This window comes from Desmodus rotundus, chromosome 3 (assembly GCF_022682495.2).
Source record: "Desmodus rotundus isolate HL8 chromosome 3, HLdesRot8A.1, whole genome shotgun sequence".
NCBI lineage: Eukaryota > Metazoa > Chordata > Mammalia > Chiroptera > Phyllostomidae > Desmodus > Desmodus rotundus.
Genome location: NC_071389.1, coordinates 69,189,112 through 69,205,705, shown reverse-complemented (window position 1 = coordinate 69,205,705; position 16,594 = coordinate 69,189,112). Strand labels below are relative to the sequence as shown.

The following is a 16,594-nucleotide window of genomic DNA, read 5'->3' as shown; positions in this document are numbered from 1 at the left end:
TTGCAGGTTCAGTTCCCGGTCGGGGCACATACTTGGGTTGCAGGGCTTGATCCCCAGTCCAGGCGTGTACAAGAGGCAACGCAATGCTTCTCTCTCGCATCCATATTTCTCTCTTTCCTTTCCTCTCTGTGTAAAAAGCATGAAAAAATGTCCTTAGGTGAGGATTTTAAAAAGTGAGAGAATCTCTTTTACTGTGACTAAAAAGCTCACAGAGAGACTTAGGAAAGATGGAGGAGGAGGTGAGTGGGGCAGACAACAGGGCGGCAAAGCTCTGGGCTTGGGAGAAAGGGTCTCTGTGCCACCCTGGGTACTCACCCGGGCCACCAGTGAGAAGGTAGCCCTGCACCAGCAGGCCTTTGGGGCTCCTGGAGTAAAGAAGGTTTTACCCTAGACATAGGGCAGCATCACCCTCGAGGGATTGCTGCTTCAGGCACCAGACGGACTCAGCCCACTGTGCCCAGATTATTTGGGCTCAGTTTCCTCAATGTGGTAACTCAGTGCCTCAGTAGGTCACCCGAGATGAACAGTTTGAGTCTAGTGAGCTCACAGGGCAGAATTGCTACCACATTTTGTTTAAGGTGGTTGTCAAGTTTGGAAAGGCTTAAGTACTAGAAGTTCCAGATTCACAAAACCACAGGCTTGTAGAGCTAGAAAATATCTCAATTAAAAAAAACCAAAACGCTAAGCCCATATATATTTGCTTTGCATTGCTTTAATGGGAAAAGAAACCGAGTCTCAGAAAGATGAATGTACTTGGCTGTCCATTTAGCCTTCCCTGCAGGCCCTGGCTGGTCCTCCTCCAATTTCTTCACTCCCAAGACCAAAGAGACATGCCCACCAGACCCAGGACTCAGGAATTCCCTCCCGAAATTGTCTAAAGCCTGCTTTTGGGGCCCATGTGGGCCTCTTTCTTGGGTCAAAGTTGGTCCTTGATCATGCAGGCTCATGTCCACATGTGGCGTGTGAGGCTCCTTGGAAAACTACAAGAAGGATGGAAAGGGTGAGCCATGGGACAGCTGGTTCCGCACCTACTGGATGGCACAGAATTTTTATTTGACCCATTACTAATAATCTTAACTTCAGTGTGACTTGATTATAGAGATATCTGTCAGACTTCTGCACTGTAAAATTACTTTCTCCCTTTGTTACTAACAAGTATTTTGTAGAGATGTACTTTTGAGATTATGTAAATGTTGGCATTTCCCTTCAAACACAATATAATCATTTGTTTATTTACATCTGCCAGTATTCAAGGTTTCCTATTTTATGCAATGGATTTACTATATTATTTATTTCAATGCTCAATTTGTCTGTGATTTAGACAATGGAAATCCATCAAGCTGCCTTCTGTGTCCTTGTTACATTTCCCATCATTCTTTGAGCACTTCCTTGCTTTCTGGCAGAACAAGATGTTTCAGGTTGACGTTGTCATTTCCGCAGCTGAAATCACCCATTTCCCAAGGAGCCCTGGTTTCTTTGAGGGAGTATGTTACTGAGAAGCCAACATGTAGGTTCTCTCAGTGGACAGGTAGAGCTTATACGTGTGTGAATATGTGGGTAGATAAATAAATAGACGGATAGATAGATAGCCATTTGCCTATATTTATTCCTCTATATATTAATGCGTGTACTGACAGTCATGAGTTCACGCTGATACTTCCGATTCGAATCCAGCTACACAGGAGTCACTTTACTTTTCTCTCATTCCATATTTTTAACTCCCTTCTCTGACAGGCTGGCCTCTCACTGTCTCTAATATATTTACATACATATTTTCTTGTCCGATTGATCCCCTCGGAGGTAACTCATCTCCCATTTCTGTCACCGTTCCCATCTCCACATGGATCCCGCCTCACAGGACCAGGGCTCTGATACCCACCCTTTCCTCTCAGTCCCACTCAGGCCCCGACTCCCGCCACGCACTGGGCCATCCCCTCTACCACAAACAGCCGCCTCGCCTTGACCGGGTCTGACTCAGTGCATCTCCCTGCAGTCTTGCCCTCCTCACCTCTCTTTGTCTCTTCTACCTGGCTCAGGTCACTGAAGCCCCCATTCAGCCCCACGTGGACATCTACCCTGTTCTACCCACTTAACGACCTTAAAAATAATTTGTTCAGTAAAGGAAGGGAACAGGAAAGAAAAAGGAAGAGAAACTGGAGGGTACCTTTGGAAAGCCAAACTTGAAAAGTTTAGGAGGAAAATATAAGACACTGTCTTCATCATGTTGGGATAAGAAAAGTTTTCTTTTTAAAATTTTTTAAGTCCTCACCCAACGATATGTTTATTAATTTGAGAGAGAGAGAGAGAGAGTGAGATGTGAGAGAGAAACACTGATCAGCTGCCTCCCTTACGTACCCCGACAGGAAATCAAACCCACAGCCTAGGTATCTGGCTTGACTGGGGATAGAACTCGCAGACTTTTGGTGTATAGGCCAATGCCCCAACCACCTGAGCCACCCAGCCAGAGGAAGAAAAGTTTTCTTAAACAATAATGTGGGTTACTCCCACTTACTAAGCACCAACTATGTGCCAGGCGCTGTTTTGAGCACTTTACATGTTTAATTGCATAGTCCTCGCAACTACCTAATAAGCAAGAAATGTGATTATCTCCACTTTACAGACGAGTGAACAGAGAGAGGTCCAGAGAACTTAACTTCAACTAAATTGAACAGTAGGTGGTAGAGCTGGGATTTAACCCATGAAGTCGACCCCGTACATACAAGACAAACACACATGTGCACATAAACACGCACATACCCATCGAGGAAACAAAACGTACTCTAAGATATAAAGACCGACTATAAGCAGGAAGAAGTTATTTTTAATATACATAACGAGCAGCCCTGACTGGTGTTGCTCATAGGGTTGAGTGCCGTCCCATGAACCAAAAGGTCGCTGGTTCAATTCCCTGTGAGGGCACATTCCTGGATTTCTGGCCAGGCCCTTGCTTGGGGGTCATGAGAGAGGTAACCAATCGATGTTTCTCTTGCACATCGATGTTTCTCTCCTTCCTTTTCTCCCTCCCTTCCCTCTCTCCAAAAATAAATTAAAATCTTTATAAAAAGTACACATCATGAAAAAAGAATTAGTATCAGATATAAAGAACTTCTGTGATTCAATGAGATAAGACAACCAAAAGAAAAATGAGCAAAGATATGAATAAGCACTTTGCAGAAGAGGAAACTCACCTGGTCACCTCATTAGGTTTCCTCAGTCAAGGAAATGAAAATCCAGCGGGATACTCTTTTATACCTACCGGGTTGGCAAAAATTAGAAAGTAAAACTGTCTTCGTCCACTTGGGCTGCCATAGCAGAGTACCACAGGCCGGGTGGCTTGCACTCGGCAAATGTCTTTTTCACAGGACTGAAGGCTGGAGGAGGTTGAAGACCAGGGCATTGGCACAGTAGAGCTCTGATGGGAGCCCTCTTCCGGTTTCAGGCTGCTGGCTCTTCCTTGTGTCCTCACGTGGTGGAGAGAGCGAGCGAGCTGCCTGGCTTCTTCTTCCTTATGAGGGCACTAATCCCATTCACAAGGGCTCCACCCTTATAACCTAATCACCTCCCAAAGGCTTCACCTCCTAATACCGTAATATTGGGGGGCACACAAACATTTAGTCCATAAGAAATACCAAATCGGGTAAGGTCATGGGGAAGTGGGAAGGCTCACTGCTGGTGAGTGTGGGATAGAGGCCCCATGACCACTCCCATGTTCCTAGATTGTCTAGGAAGACTTACAGGATTCGGCATATAGTTGTTCTCAAGGCCAAGATTTATTGCAGCAATGTAGAAAGACTGCACAGACAGAGCATAAGGGAAAAGACAGGGGCAGAGTCTGGGCGGATCCACACACAGAGTCCATTCATTCCCCAGCAGTGAAAACACAGCAACATGTATGTGGTGTTTCTGCTTGGGGGGCCCATGAAAGACTCGGCACCCAAAATCTTACTGTATCACATAAGTGCTCTCTAACTAGCATATTATAAAACCCCAGACTCCCAGAAAGAAAGCAGATGTTAAGCAGAAACCAGTGTTTGCACAAGTCTAGGCACAGGACACTCCCCATTATCAGTTAAACAACAGTGAGAACGCTCCAGAAATCCCATTTCCCAGAACCCAGCCAAGGGCTCAGCCTGCAAGCGGGCCCTTCTGAAGACAGCGGCTTCAGGAGCCCCATGTGAGCCCTTTTCTGCAGACACTATACTCAGATGTGACCAGTTTGAGCAGCAATCTGGCAACACCTGATGGAGCTGAGCTCAGTGCCCTCCTGGGTCTGGTCTGTCTGAGAGAAACTGCATGCATGAGCATGGGGGCGTGTTCAGGTGTGCTCCCTGTAGCCTTGCTTCTAACAGGAAAACGGCAAATAAAAACTGAACATTGAGCAACCCCATGGACAATGAATTGTGACCTAGTTGTGCTATAAATGTTATATAGCAGTGGAAATGAATGGATTAGAAACACAGGTTTCAACCATAATGGTTAACAAAAGTATATACGGGCAGCAGGGTAGGAATAGCAAGTCCCTCCCTGGCCACTCAGTCTAAAATTTCAGCTGTCCCTAAACCTATCCCACTGTTACACTCCCTTTTCTACCTTTTCTTATATTCTTAGCACTTGCCACCATCTAACATACTATATGTTTTTACTTACTCTTCTTGCTTATTATCTCTTTGCCCCTCTAGAATAAAAACTTCATGAGGGCAGGAATTTTTGTTTAATTTCTTTACTTTTTTGTTGTTATTTACCAATCCATTTTTAATTTTTTTTAAGATTTTATATTTTTTTAGAGAGGGGAAGGGAGGGAGAAAGAAAGGGAGAAAAACATCAGTATGTGATTGTCTCTTGTGCACCCCCCACTGGGGACCTGGCCCGCAACCCAGGCATATGACCTGATTGGTAATTGAACCAGCGACCCTTTGGTTTGCAGACAGGCACTCAATCCACTGAGCCACACCAGCCAGGGCCATTTTTAAATTTTTGACATTACAGAACTAAACTGAAATATATTAACATTCCAATCTTACATTTCTCATCAAATAGAAATAAAATTCATCAGCAAGAAAAAACCCAAAACAAAATAAAAAGCAGAAAAAAGCTTATAAAACTAAATATAGATCTCTGCATTAACAGCTGAACAGAGAATGTGATTTTAAATTCTCAGCAAATGATAAAGTTGTGTAGAAACCGAACCCTTACAAATCATTTAAAACCTGGAACGACCAGCCAGAAATTACACGGTTGGATCGCAGCGAACAGCGGGAGGAGTACAAGCGGACCTACACGGCTCCAGCTGCGCTCTACGCCCTTCTCCGAGGAAAGCCTGGCACCGATTAGATACTGGGCCAGACTAATACTGACAGCAGAACCAGTGATAGTACCTGCCCACCAGAAGCACCTTCTACTGGGTTGGCAATTCCGATGTGGGCCCGGACGTCTGGCAGATCTCATTAATTGGTGTTGGTGCCTTGGCCAGAGTTAGTGGAGAAATGGTGTGTTGTCCTTGAATTGAGTTGGTATCTAAGGGTGGTCCCTCCGGGCCCTGGGTGGTATGGAGGTAGCCCACAGCATCACTGCTCTGATCTCGGCCGCCCTCACAGACGGCTGGAGAGCTGGCTGGCGTGTGCTGCTATGGAGTGGCATGACTGTCCCTTGGGAGCTGGAGAGAGCTTCTCCAGCATGGTCAGGCAGATCTGACGACACACTCGGTGACAGGCAGTGGCACACCAGCTCAGCGGAGTTGGTCAGCATAGCCCCTCCTCTAGGGGAGGAAACCAGCGCCTGGCCCTGGTAGCTGCTCAGTAACTATTTGTTAAGTTAATGAATGAGCGAAGTATGATGCCATTTTTATAAAATTTAAAACATGTAAAAGAAATAAGGATTACTTATAGACACCTGTTTATGCAGTAAAAAACACTATGGCTTGCCTGGGGATTATAAATACTGGAGTTCAGGAAGTGATTGCGACTGGGTGGGGAGGAAGGGGAATGAGACCTGGGCGCGATGGGAAGGAGGCTCAACGCTGTGTGTGACGTCCAAATTCCTTAAAAACAGGTGACGGAAACCCGGCGACACGTTCACAGTGACAAAACCAGGGGTTGGGCATAGAGATATTTGTAAGATTACTCTCTGTATTTTCTATATGTTTGAAATAGTTCATTTTACAGATATCCTACCCAGAGCTAACGTCTCCCCCCGCCGACGGTCAGAGGCTGCCTCTCACTCCCATGGATGTCACAGCTGCATGCGGGCGACTCTCTCGAATGACCCGCAGGGGCCCAGAGTCCTTCCACCCTGAGGCTCTGCCACCCTTAGTCCCCGCAGCTGTCTCCGTGGCTGAAGCTGAGTTTCCACGAGACAGAGTTCCAGTCGGCAGAGCCCAGGAAGAGAGCGTGGAGGGGCACTCCTGCTCCGACGTCGTGCATGGTATGTCCACTTCATTCTGCCCAAGGGAACTTAGTGGAAGACTTCCTCCATTTCTCTCATCCCCTACTGAGTCACAGGACCCCAGTGCCCCTCCCACGATCTTTATGGTGTCTCACTACGAAATGGATTTTCAGTAAATACTGGATTGGGTGGGATAAAAATGCTAATTTCAGAGATAGCTGGCTGAACCGGCTACCTACTTTTGGGAGCCCGGTGCAAAATGAAGATGTGGGTGTCTTGTTAAAAAATTATTTAGAACTTCAAGATGGCAATAGCAGAACATTAAATCAAGTGCAAAGCCCTTCTGGGCGTGGATTCCTGTGCAACTGCACGGACAGGCCTCACACCCAGGAAGCCGGCCCTGCGGGCACGCGTGGAATGCAGACCCCAGGAAGTGTGGGGGGAGGGGGAAACACTTCAGAAGTTATATAAATGTCTAGCCACTGTGCTGTGCACCTCAAACTATTAAAATATTGAATGTCAACTGTAATTTAAAAAATAAAAAAGATAATATCACCCCTTTAATTGAAAAAAGAAAGAAAGGATCTGAATGATTTAAGAGGATAGGACATGGGGAGGCTGCTGGTTTCTTCTCCCACAGCAGCAGAGTAACGGCCTGGGGCGGAGTTACCCAGGTAGGGACTGCATTCCTCAAGCTTCCTGGTGTGGTGTGGTCTTGCCACTAAGTTCCCTTGGGCAGAATGAAGTGGACGTACCATGCACGACATCGGAGAGGAGTGCCCCTCCATGCTCTCTTTCTGGGCTCTGCCGACTGGAACTCCGTCTTGTGGAAACCCAGCTTCAGCCACGGAAACAGCTGCAGGGACTAAGGGTGGCAGAGCCTCAGGGTGGAAGGACTCTGGGCCCCTGAGTGTGTCATGTGTATGTGCAATACCTCACACTCCCCACAGACCATTAGGTGGCCCAAATTAGTATGTCTCTGGCTACAGCATCTAGCTTGGTTGACTTAAGCAGGAAATAAATCAGTGATTTATTTCCACAATCACTGATATCAGTGATGTGATATCATTTTTGACTCACCCAAGGGCCAAAAATAAGCCCTTCTAGATGGCAGCTGATGCTGTAACAGGCCCCTAGACCCTGTGCACTGGCAGCAACAGGCCCTGAACCAGCCCGAAGAAGGAGCTTGGCTTAGAGGGGAAGTAAATTGTACCATCCATTCTAGGTGGAAGCACACACACTCCCTCCAAATAAACTCAAACAGCTCCTTAGGATGGTAAAGCTCCTCAGCAGAGCAAGTCTGGAAACCCCTGCACAGGAGTCCCGATGTCCTCGGGAGTACCCAGGACCCTTCCTGCAAGCCTGGCGACGGCTGCCATGGACTCAGTGGCCAGCTCCTCACTAACCCTCAGGAACTCCTTCTCTAGGACTCAGAGTAAACAAGCTCGCTGGACCTGAAAACCAGCTGGGCTGAGTCAGAGGAGCCAGGGAAAGAGATTGTTTATCAGCTGAACTGAAACTCCAAAGAGTCATCTAGTTCCCAGCAAGGCTACAAACAGATCCAAGTCATGTTAAGCCCCAAACCCAACCAGCTACTCACCAAATAACATCCAGGTGTCAAGGATCAGGTGTTGCATAACACAACACACAGCCCACACCAGGAATACACACACACACACACACCTTTCTTTGGCAAAAGACCTTGGCTTTTATTACCACATTCTACTTAAATTTGCTCAGGAGTTTGGGTTGTTTTTGCTTTTTTTTTTTTTTTAAATAGCTACTATTAATGAGTATCCACACTGATGTTTCTATTTCAGTGAGAAATGGTCCAGCCATCTGAAGATGCTCAGGCAGAGGGAAACTAGGGTGTCTGACCCCGGGCCTCGCAGGAAGGAACATGGAATTTGCCAAAGCATGCCGCTGTGCAGCCGAGAAGGTATCTTCTGTAATTAACATTTTTCACGATAGTTAGCATGGCTCCAGGAAACAGCCTGGCCTCTTCATTAGAGCCAGTAAAAAAAGAGAAGATTTAAGGAACTTGTCCAAGGCCAGAGGGAGATTCAATGTCAGAGCCAAGATCAGGGTCAAGTCTTGACAGCCCCAGTTCTGTCTTCAGCCCACATTCATGTCCTCCCTTTTAATTAAAAAGAACAGTGTACACCTTGGCTGGTGTGGCTCAGTAGACTGAATGCCAGCCTGCAAATCAAAAGGTCACTGGTTTGATTCCCAGAGCACATGCCTGGGTTGCGGGCCAGTCTCCCAGTTGGGGGCGTGCAAGAGGCAACCAATCGTTGTATCTCTCGCTCTCTTTCTCCCTCCCTTCTCCCTCTCTGTAAATCTTTTTAAAAAATAGATAAAGGAAGGAAGCAAGGGAGTTAGAAAAAAACAGTGGAGAAACAGACTGGTGTCAAGCAAAGGTCAAAACTGCATGTATGTTCTTGTCAGACCCTCTTCTCAAAAGCACAGTATTTCCACAGTAAAGGAAGGGACACATCACAGGGCTTAAAATACTAACGAGAAATGCACGTTGGGAATGGAACAGCAACAGAGGATGGAGAAGGGGCTTGAAAAGGAGCTGAAACTGTGTGCAGGGAGATGGTGGGGCGGCTGTCCACCCCCTGGAGGCCGGCGGGCACCCAAGGTCATACACACAGGGCCCAGGACAGAGGCTGGGGGACACAGGGACAGTTTGCCTTCATGAGACTCCCCAACAGCCTGGTTCCATGGAAAGGCTGATGAATAAACACTGTTTTATTCGATCTTTTCATGAAGTGAAAAGAATAGCAGATACTGGCCTAACTGGAAATAAAAAGACAAAAAAGAATATTAAGAAAGCTAAAGAAGCATGAGTGGTGAGGCATGTGGAGTAAACATCCTGCTCCTGACACCCCATGGGAATCCGGAAACAGACTCAGGTCACGCAAGAAGGACAGACAGAAGCTTCCTGTGAGGCCCAGGGTGAAAGGAGCGTGCAGAGGTTAAGCAGGTGGCGGGTGTTTAGGAAGCTGCATCTTCTATGAGAGACAACTGCGAAAGAAACAGACTCACAGCTTTAGAGTTCACTAAAGTTTCCCACATGGCAACCCACAGACTTGCTATTTCATGATCTGACTTAATTTGGGGGGCTGGGTGGGACGACAATTGATGAGAAGGGTGATTTATAATTGGCCGGCGCAGAAAGAGAGATGGTGGCCTTCTAAAGCCACAAAAGCCACCGTCGGCAGCACAGTCAGAGAGAGAGGCTGAAACAAGAGGGCTTGCTTCCTTTCTCAGCTCTTGGCCACGTCAGGGCACGACAAGAAGTCAGAAGTCTGTCTTCCCAGAACTCAGCCATGCTGGTACCCTGATCTCAGACTTCCAGGCTCCAGAACCGTGAGAAAGAAGTTCTGCTGTTTATTTTTAAAAGAGAGGTAGAGAGGAGAGGAAGTTAAGACTTTTCTCAAGGGTCCAGCAGGCCCAGACACCTACATTCTGTAGGTGTCATGTCCCAAGAACACGCTGCTAGGGCCTCAACTACCCTTCGGCTGACCGCCCACAGCAAGACCTTCGTTGGGCAACCTCATCATGGAGATGGCCACGCTATCCCCAGGAGCTCCTGGAGAGCGGGGCTGGCTTTGCCTATTCCCACCTTCACAGCTCTTGGCCCAGCTTTTGTCCAGCTCCTGACTTCTAATGGTCGTTCCTGGCTCCTTCCTCGGCTGCTGCCTTCGGGACTTGGTGAAACTACTTCATCTTCAGAGAGCCGCCCCTCGTGCGTCTGCCAGCGCTGACCCAGCCCTCTAATTGCCTTCCCCCCGGAGGTCCTGGGACAGAACCTCTGTCCCAGTTTCAGCCCCAGGGTTCCCCAACTCCTGTCTGCAGCCCACCCATCCAACACCCCCGCCCTCTGACTTCAGCCCCTGAGCATGGTTTTGCACTTAGGATGGAGTCACACTGTGGCTCTACCCTCACTGGTAATTTGGTGCAAATTACAATTTGCCTAACAACCTCAAAGTGTACACGGTTAATCTCATAGCCTGGGTTTATTTCTTCTTTCTTAACCTCTTTGTGGTCCTTGAGAGATCAGAATTTAGAAACAACTACCTCAACCGCTGTTTGGGTTTTATTAAGGTGTACTCAGTCCAAGTAGATCAAGGCTCTGGTGCCTCTAAATTAAGAACTCATTCATTCCCAACTGTTTCTGAGCCTCTGGGAAGGACCAGAGCTCCCAGCGTGCACTGGGACACCAACTACACGACAGTTCCCATTCTCTGGGAGCTCGTGGTCCAATAGGGAGAAAGTCAACACCCAAATGGTTATGACTCAGTGGGCATACTACTGAGAGGTAAGTAGAGGAGGCATCCTCGTCCAAAGGAGGCAATGATTGAGCTGATAGTTCAGAAAAGTAAAAGAATAACAAGGGGAAGGGGAGAAAGGGGGAATGGCAGGGAGGGTGTCCTAAGTAATGGGGGCAGCATGAGGGCGAGAGAACTTAATTCTGTGAGGTGCATCAGTTTGGCTAGAAGTGGGGGCTGCAGGTGGGCAGGTGCTTCCAGGGGGATCAGAAGATGAAGACGGGCAGATCCGCATCCTGGTCAGCTGCGTACTCCAGGCTCAGCCGTTGGGACTTTATTTTGTAACATGCTTTGCTTCTCAAACTTGAGGGTACATAAGAATCAGGGGAGAAGCTTGTTTTAACAGCAGGTTCCTGAACCCTCCGTGCAGAAATTCAGATGCAACAGATCATGGAGTGGTCCCAGAAACCTGCATTTTTATAACTACCTCCTTGGCTGGGTGAGTTTAACACAGAGAATGACTGAGTGACATTTTTCCAAATACAGCTGCAACAGACATGGAGCCACAGCCAGGGGGGTGTGATCAGATCCATTTCAGAAAAATCACTCTGACAGAAAGTACCCCATACGTGCTCAGTCAGCAAGGCCTCCGATCCTTTGGTAATCTCCCAGTAGCCTTCTGTTTGCCCAGGGGCTGCAAAGCTCAGACTTGGCTCTGAAATAGTTTCCTGAGGAAAGAGCCCACTGGGAAGGTCGTGCCTGAGCAATCCTGGATGTTCTGCGTTGGACGTTTTGTCATCCAAATCTCAAGGCAACAAGGTGTGCTAATGATGAAAGCGTGAAGACCCTGGGGTCCCACGCCTGCGGGTGGACTTCCGGATTCTGGGGCCACAGGCCCTGCTGGGGGCTGGAGCCTGGAGCAGACCCACACGCAGTCTAGCCAGGGCTGCAGGAACTCCTGACAGGAAGAGCCTGTGCTCATTTGGTTAACAAAGGCCCGAGAGGAATTTGGGTACAGGCCACATCAGCTCTTCACCCCTGATAGCATCTCAGAGAGCTGAACCTATCCTGAATAATGTAGCCTAATGTAGAATAATACATCGATACATATTTTTGGTGGCTACAACAATGACATTACAACCAAAAACTTGCCCACTCACTTCTTGGCAATGTATAATTGTTTGAGCTGGATTTCTGCAGAAATTGCTTTCTTATAACCTGGTGATTCTGAGCGTGAAACCCAGGTCGACTGACCCAGGCTGATAGCACAGAGGCCCAGGTGATACTCACCCCACCTCGGTGCTCAGCACCCACGCCACCCCAGGATCGAGGCCCTATGTGCCTTTGGAGCCCAGAATTTGTCCCATCTTCCCATGCCTTCCACAGCAAAAGTCACATGTCACTACTAGCGTTGGTAACATTCTGTTTCATATTCTGCCATCTCAGAGGACAAGAACCATGTCTTGGGTCTTTTTCTGGCTCCCTAGACCAAGCCCCTACTCAGATGAGCAGGTTTGAAATGAGCAAGAGGCCTCTGTATGGGTGGGCCAGGCTGCTCTTCCAGCCCCCCAGCCAAATCGCTGACAGCCCAGCTCTGCACCCACCCAGTCACCAGCTTCCAAACTGAGACATTTGTTTCCCAGACACTCCCCGGATGATTTCTGGGGTTATGCTTAGCAGGGCTGCCCCTTCACCCGCGGGATCCTGACTGGTGTTTGCTGGGATTGAGCCTCACTGGCCATCTGGCTATCGGACACCATTGAGGATCTAGAGAAGAAAATGGGAAAATGTCATGTTCAGGGACTGTAAACAGCCTTTAGGAGATGATTTCATTCACAAGGGACCCAATTCGGGTACAAGGGACCCAACTCAAACATTCTGGCTTTTCTATGTCAACTTGTCAGTCAGTGTCTAGGCCATAAACATTTTTTAAAATTTAATCTTTATTGTATTGTTTTCCCATTACCATTTAGTCCCCTTATACCCCATTTCATATGGGTGAAATCATATGGTAGTTTCCTATCTCTGACTGGCTTATTTCACTCAGCATAATGTCCTCCAGGTCCATCCATACTGTTGCAAAGGGTGAAATTTTCTTGTTTTTTACATAAGCCATAAACATTTAAACATCATTTGTGTGTATGTGTAATCTAATAACATTGGTGTGTATTTAGTCAATACCTAAAAAAAAAAAAAAATCTAAGAAACACCAACCTAATCTTATTACTTGAAGAGTAAGTTTTAACACAGGTATTAAAAAATTTTATAATTAAAGAGTTTCTCAAGAGGTGATCATTTGGAATCAACTCTCAACTCCATGATCAGGGCTGGAAGAGAGGCTATCGGGACGCTATTCTACTCTGAAGATCTAAGGTACTAACGTCACTGCGACTCATTCACAGGAGGAGCTGAGTGGCTGTCCTTAGTGAGACCCAGCCAGGCACTGTAGGGCTTGCTGCAGGGGCCAAAAGGTCAGGGAATCAGGATGACTGTCTTTTTTCTGCCCTTGACACCTGGGAACACAAGCTTGGAACTGGCCCAACCGGCTGGGCACTGTGATCATCCATTCTGATCTGGGATGAAGGGCCTGAAATCTCAAAAGAACGTTAAAGTCCAGGAATTTGTTTCAATAAAAATAGACCTTTAAGTAGTCTTCAAAATGATATGTTTATATTATTTTATAGCTATTTTGTCAAAGGTGAGGATATAATATGTCAGGCACTTTCACATACATGAAATTCATTTCATGTCAGTTAATTCTAGGCATTATTATCCCAACTTTAATTAAAAAGATTAACCTGGAGGTTGGAGAGATTCAAGATCATACAACTGGTAAGCAGTGGAGTTGGGATTCATGCAGGTCCGTCTGCCCCGATTCCCATATTCTTTTCAGCCCACCACACCGAAGACACCTGGGTGTGCGGCCTTGCCCAGAAGACATAGCTATTTCTCGGTTTTATGGTCGAGAATTTCCACCTGGTATGAACAAAAATCACAGCACAGTCTCTACTTGTTGGTCATGTGTGGCCACTGGCCGAGGATGTCTCCCAGCGTAGTAACACCAGTGCCATTAAAGGCAGAACCAAAGGTCCGGGGGCCCCCCCTGCATACCTCTGCCTTCCCAAGGGCCCTCCGCTCGGAGACACCACTCGAAACACGTGACTGGCTTTCTGCACGACTAGTTTTCAGACATGAAACGACAAAAGTGAGTTTCAGGAGATCAGTATTTACACACACACTTGCAGCTGGGCTATCTTTCATCTTAGCCAGGGATTGTATTTCCGATGGGTTGGACTTAATCCTTCCCATTCTCAAATTGACTTTGCAGTTTATAAACTTGGACTCTCCCAAGATGAAGCAATCATGTGGCAAAGGCTGTGTCTCTGTAACCCGCCCATGGCAAACAAGGAAGGGCGAGAAGACATAACGGGAGTGGGAGGAACACTATCCTTTGTCAAGTTCCTATTGTGAGCCAGAAGCTTTCAAAATAATTTTGTAAAGTAGTTATTTTAACCCACGTTTTCCATGAGGCTGCCCAAGCTCTGGGAGATTGAGTGACTTCCCAAGTTTGTACAGCTGATGTTCATTTTTATCTCATTTTAATCTTATCGTATTTCATTTCAAGTTAATACGACTTATTCTTCCTCACATTATGATGAAGGTATTATTATTCCGACTCTGTAGATGAGTAAACCGAGGTTGCTCCTGAAAGGGGTTTGCCCTGGAGAACACTCAGCACAGACAGACCGTAACAGAACACAGGCTGCTGAGGCCAGGCGCCGAAGGTGCGTGCTGCAAGTCCTCATCGCTCCAGGAAAACTAAGTCTGTGTGCCGCTGCCCACGTGGTGTGATGTAATGACCTAGAGCAGAAGAGCCATCTTTTAAATCCAGTTCTTAACTGCAACTCAAATCTGGAAGCAACGGATGTGCTTCGTCCTCCTCGGCTTTTAACGTTCTTGGTTAAGACGGCCTCGGCAGCAAACAGCAGAAACCAACCTGAGTGAGCAGGGATTTATTGGAAGGATGAAATCTAAGAACTAGGACAAGACAGCTTTTAGAGCCTCAGTAAAGGGCTTTACAGACCTTCCCTCTACAGCTTAAGCAGCTTACAGGACTCAGTTCCCAGCCCCAGGACGCAGTCCAAACCTCAGAATGAAAATATGCATCCAAGGGATCAGTTTTGTTGGGAGCAGAGTTACCTGGTAGAAACGTGACTCCCAGGACTCACCCTAGGAGGGGCACAGTCCTCAGCAAAGAGAAAAGTCACTCCTAAATATTTATTCACAAAAACTATATATAGTAACTTCATTCTAAGCATAAGATCATAGTGCAGACAACCAATGTGGTGGGGAGAACACCACATAAGACGTTAAGAAACCTGATTCCTGTGAATTCTCTGCACGGGCTTTGGGCAATTCTTCATCCGTAAAAAACGATTTGAAGCAGAGGACCAAACGCCTTCTAAAGCCCCCCTCCTTTCTTAAGTCATGGTTGGTGTAATGGGTACTTCAAGGAGAATTTAACACAGCTATGTGAGGAATGTGCATGTTTTGATGAGCCTCGGGACTTGTTTGAAGTTTCTGCTACAAAACAATGAGTGCAATGTCTCAAGAATGTCAACATCCGGCTCTGGGGAAGGGGGAGGACATGTTAATGAGGTGATTCTAGGTCTCCGGGGCTGGCCTCCAGGACCCCATTTCTCATGAAACTTCTCCCAAGCCTACCTAATGTACTACTATTTGTCCTCGGCTCACCCAGCAGACCACAGGACTGCCGTGTCACATTGCTGTGCTGGATTTTTAGTCAGTACTTTACTTCAATCCTGTCTCAAGTGAACTCTGAACCTGATTTAGAGCTAGTGCTGGCATCACCCTTGTCAGGTGCTGAGCTGCCGGACTCCACTCATTAGAAGAGGAACAACAAATCCAGGCAATTCGTTTCAACCACATGCCCTCCGGGTCCCTTCATTCAATGATGCTGTTCTGCACCAACCTCAGGATGTCAGTTCGTGTCTAAAACTAAATTAGTTCTAAAACTAAATTAGTTCTGGCTTGAAACACATTCAAAATTGTAACACTGTAGCCACCTGTACCCCCCTGCACTCCTAACCCCCTTACTCTGCTCGGCTTTTTATTTTCCCACAGCATGTATCCCCTTCCAACATGTATAACATTACGTAAATTCTTACTGCGGTCTCCTCCCACCAGACTAAATCTTACAAGCACTTATTGTGGATTTCTTATTGTGGTGTACCAAAAAATAGAGATTTGGTCTTTGTACCTGGTGCCTGGCATAAGGCTCCTAAAACTCTTGGAATTTCCTGAGTAATAGGATTATCTTTTGTTATTCGCAAGGAACCTCTTTCGGACCACGGCTGTGTTCACACTAGTGCGGGGTACTGAGTGGTAGGCCCTAGATAGCTTCAGGACAGGAGTTCGTCCCCAGAGAACCAACCATGTAAATAGCCGTGGAATTTTCAGCCGTGTCCTCATCCTCCAGGGAAGAGAGAAGAGCTGAAAATTGTGTTCAATCACTAGTGGTCAATGGTCTAATCAATCATGCCTCTGTAATTAAGCTCTAAACAGCAGGGTTCGGGAGCTTCCAGGTTGTTGAGCTCAGTTACACGCTGGAGCACGGGGCCCATGGGTTCTGCTGGGACAGCAGCTCCAGCTGTTGAGACTTTTCTGGACCTCGCCCTATGTCCCTCTTTATCTAGCTGTACACTTACATGTTGTATAATAAACTGGGATCATAAGATCCTGAGCTCTGTGTGTCATCCTAGCAAATTATCAAACCTGTGGGACCCCCAATGTTGTGGTCAGCCAAGCAGAATTGCGTGACCCTGTTCGCAGCTGGCATCAGAAGTTTGAGAGAGAGCCAGGACCCTCCTGCCCACAAGGCTGGGCCCTAACCCAGTGGGGTGGGCGAGAAACTG

At 47.1% G+C, this 16,594-nt stretch overlaps 1 protein-coding gene across 1 annotated transcript in view; it reads left to right on the top strand.

Annotated features, from left to right (window-relative positions):
- The window catches only part of ABCA4 (ATP binding cassette subfamily A member 4), a 140,860-nt gene extending 130,880 nt beyond the window's left edge, over positions 1–9,980 (top strand). The window contains exons 51-52 of the transcript XR_008426397.2: positions 8,202–8,320; positions 9,658–9,980. The gene's annotated coding sequence lies outside the window, so the exon portion shown is untranslated. The remainder of the gene's footprint in view (positions 1–8,201; positions 8,321–9,657) is intronic.
- The last annotated feature ends 6,614 nt before the right edge of the window (positions 9,981–16,594 follow it).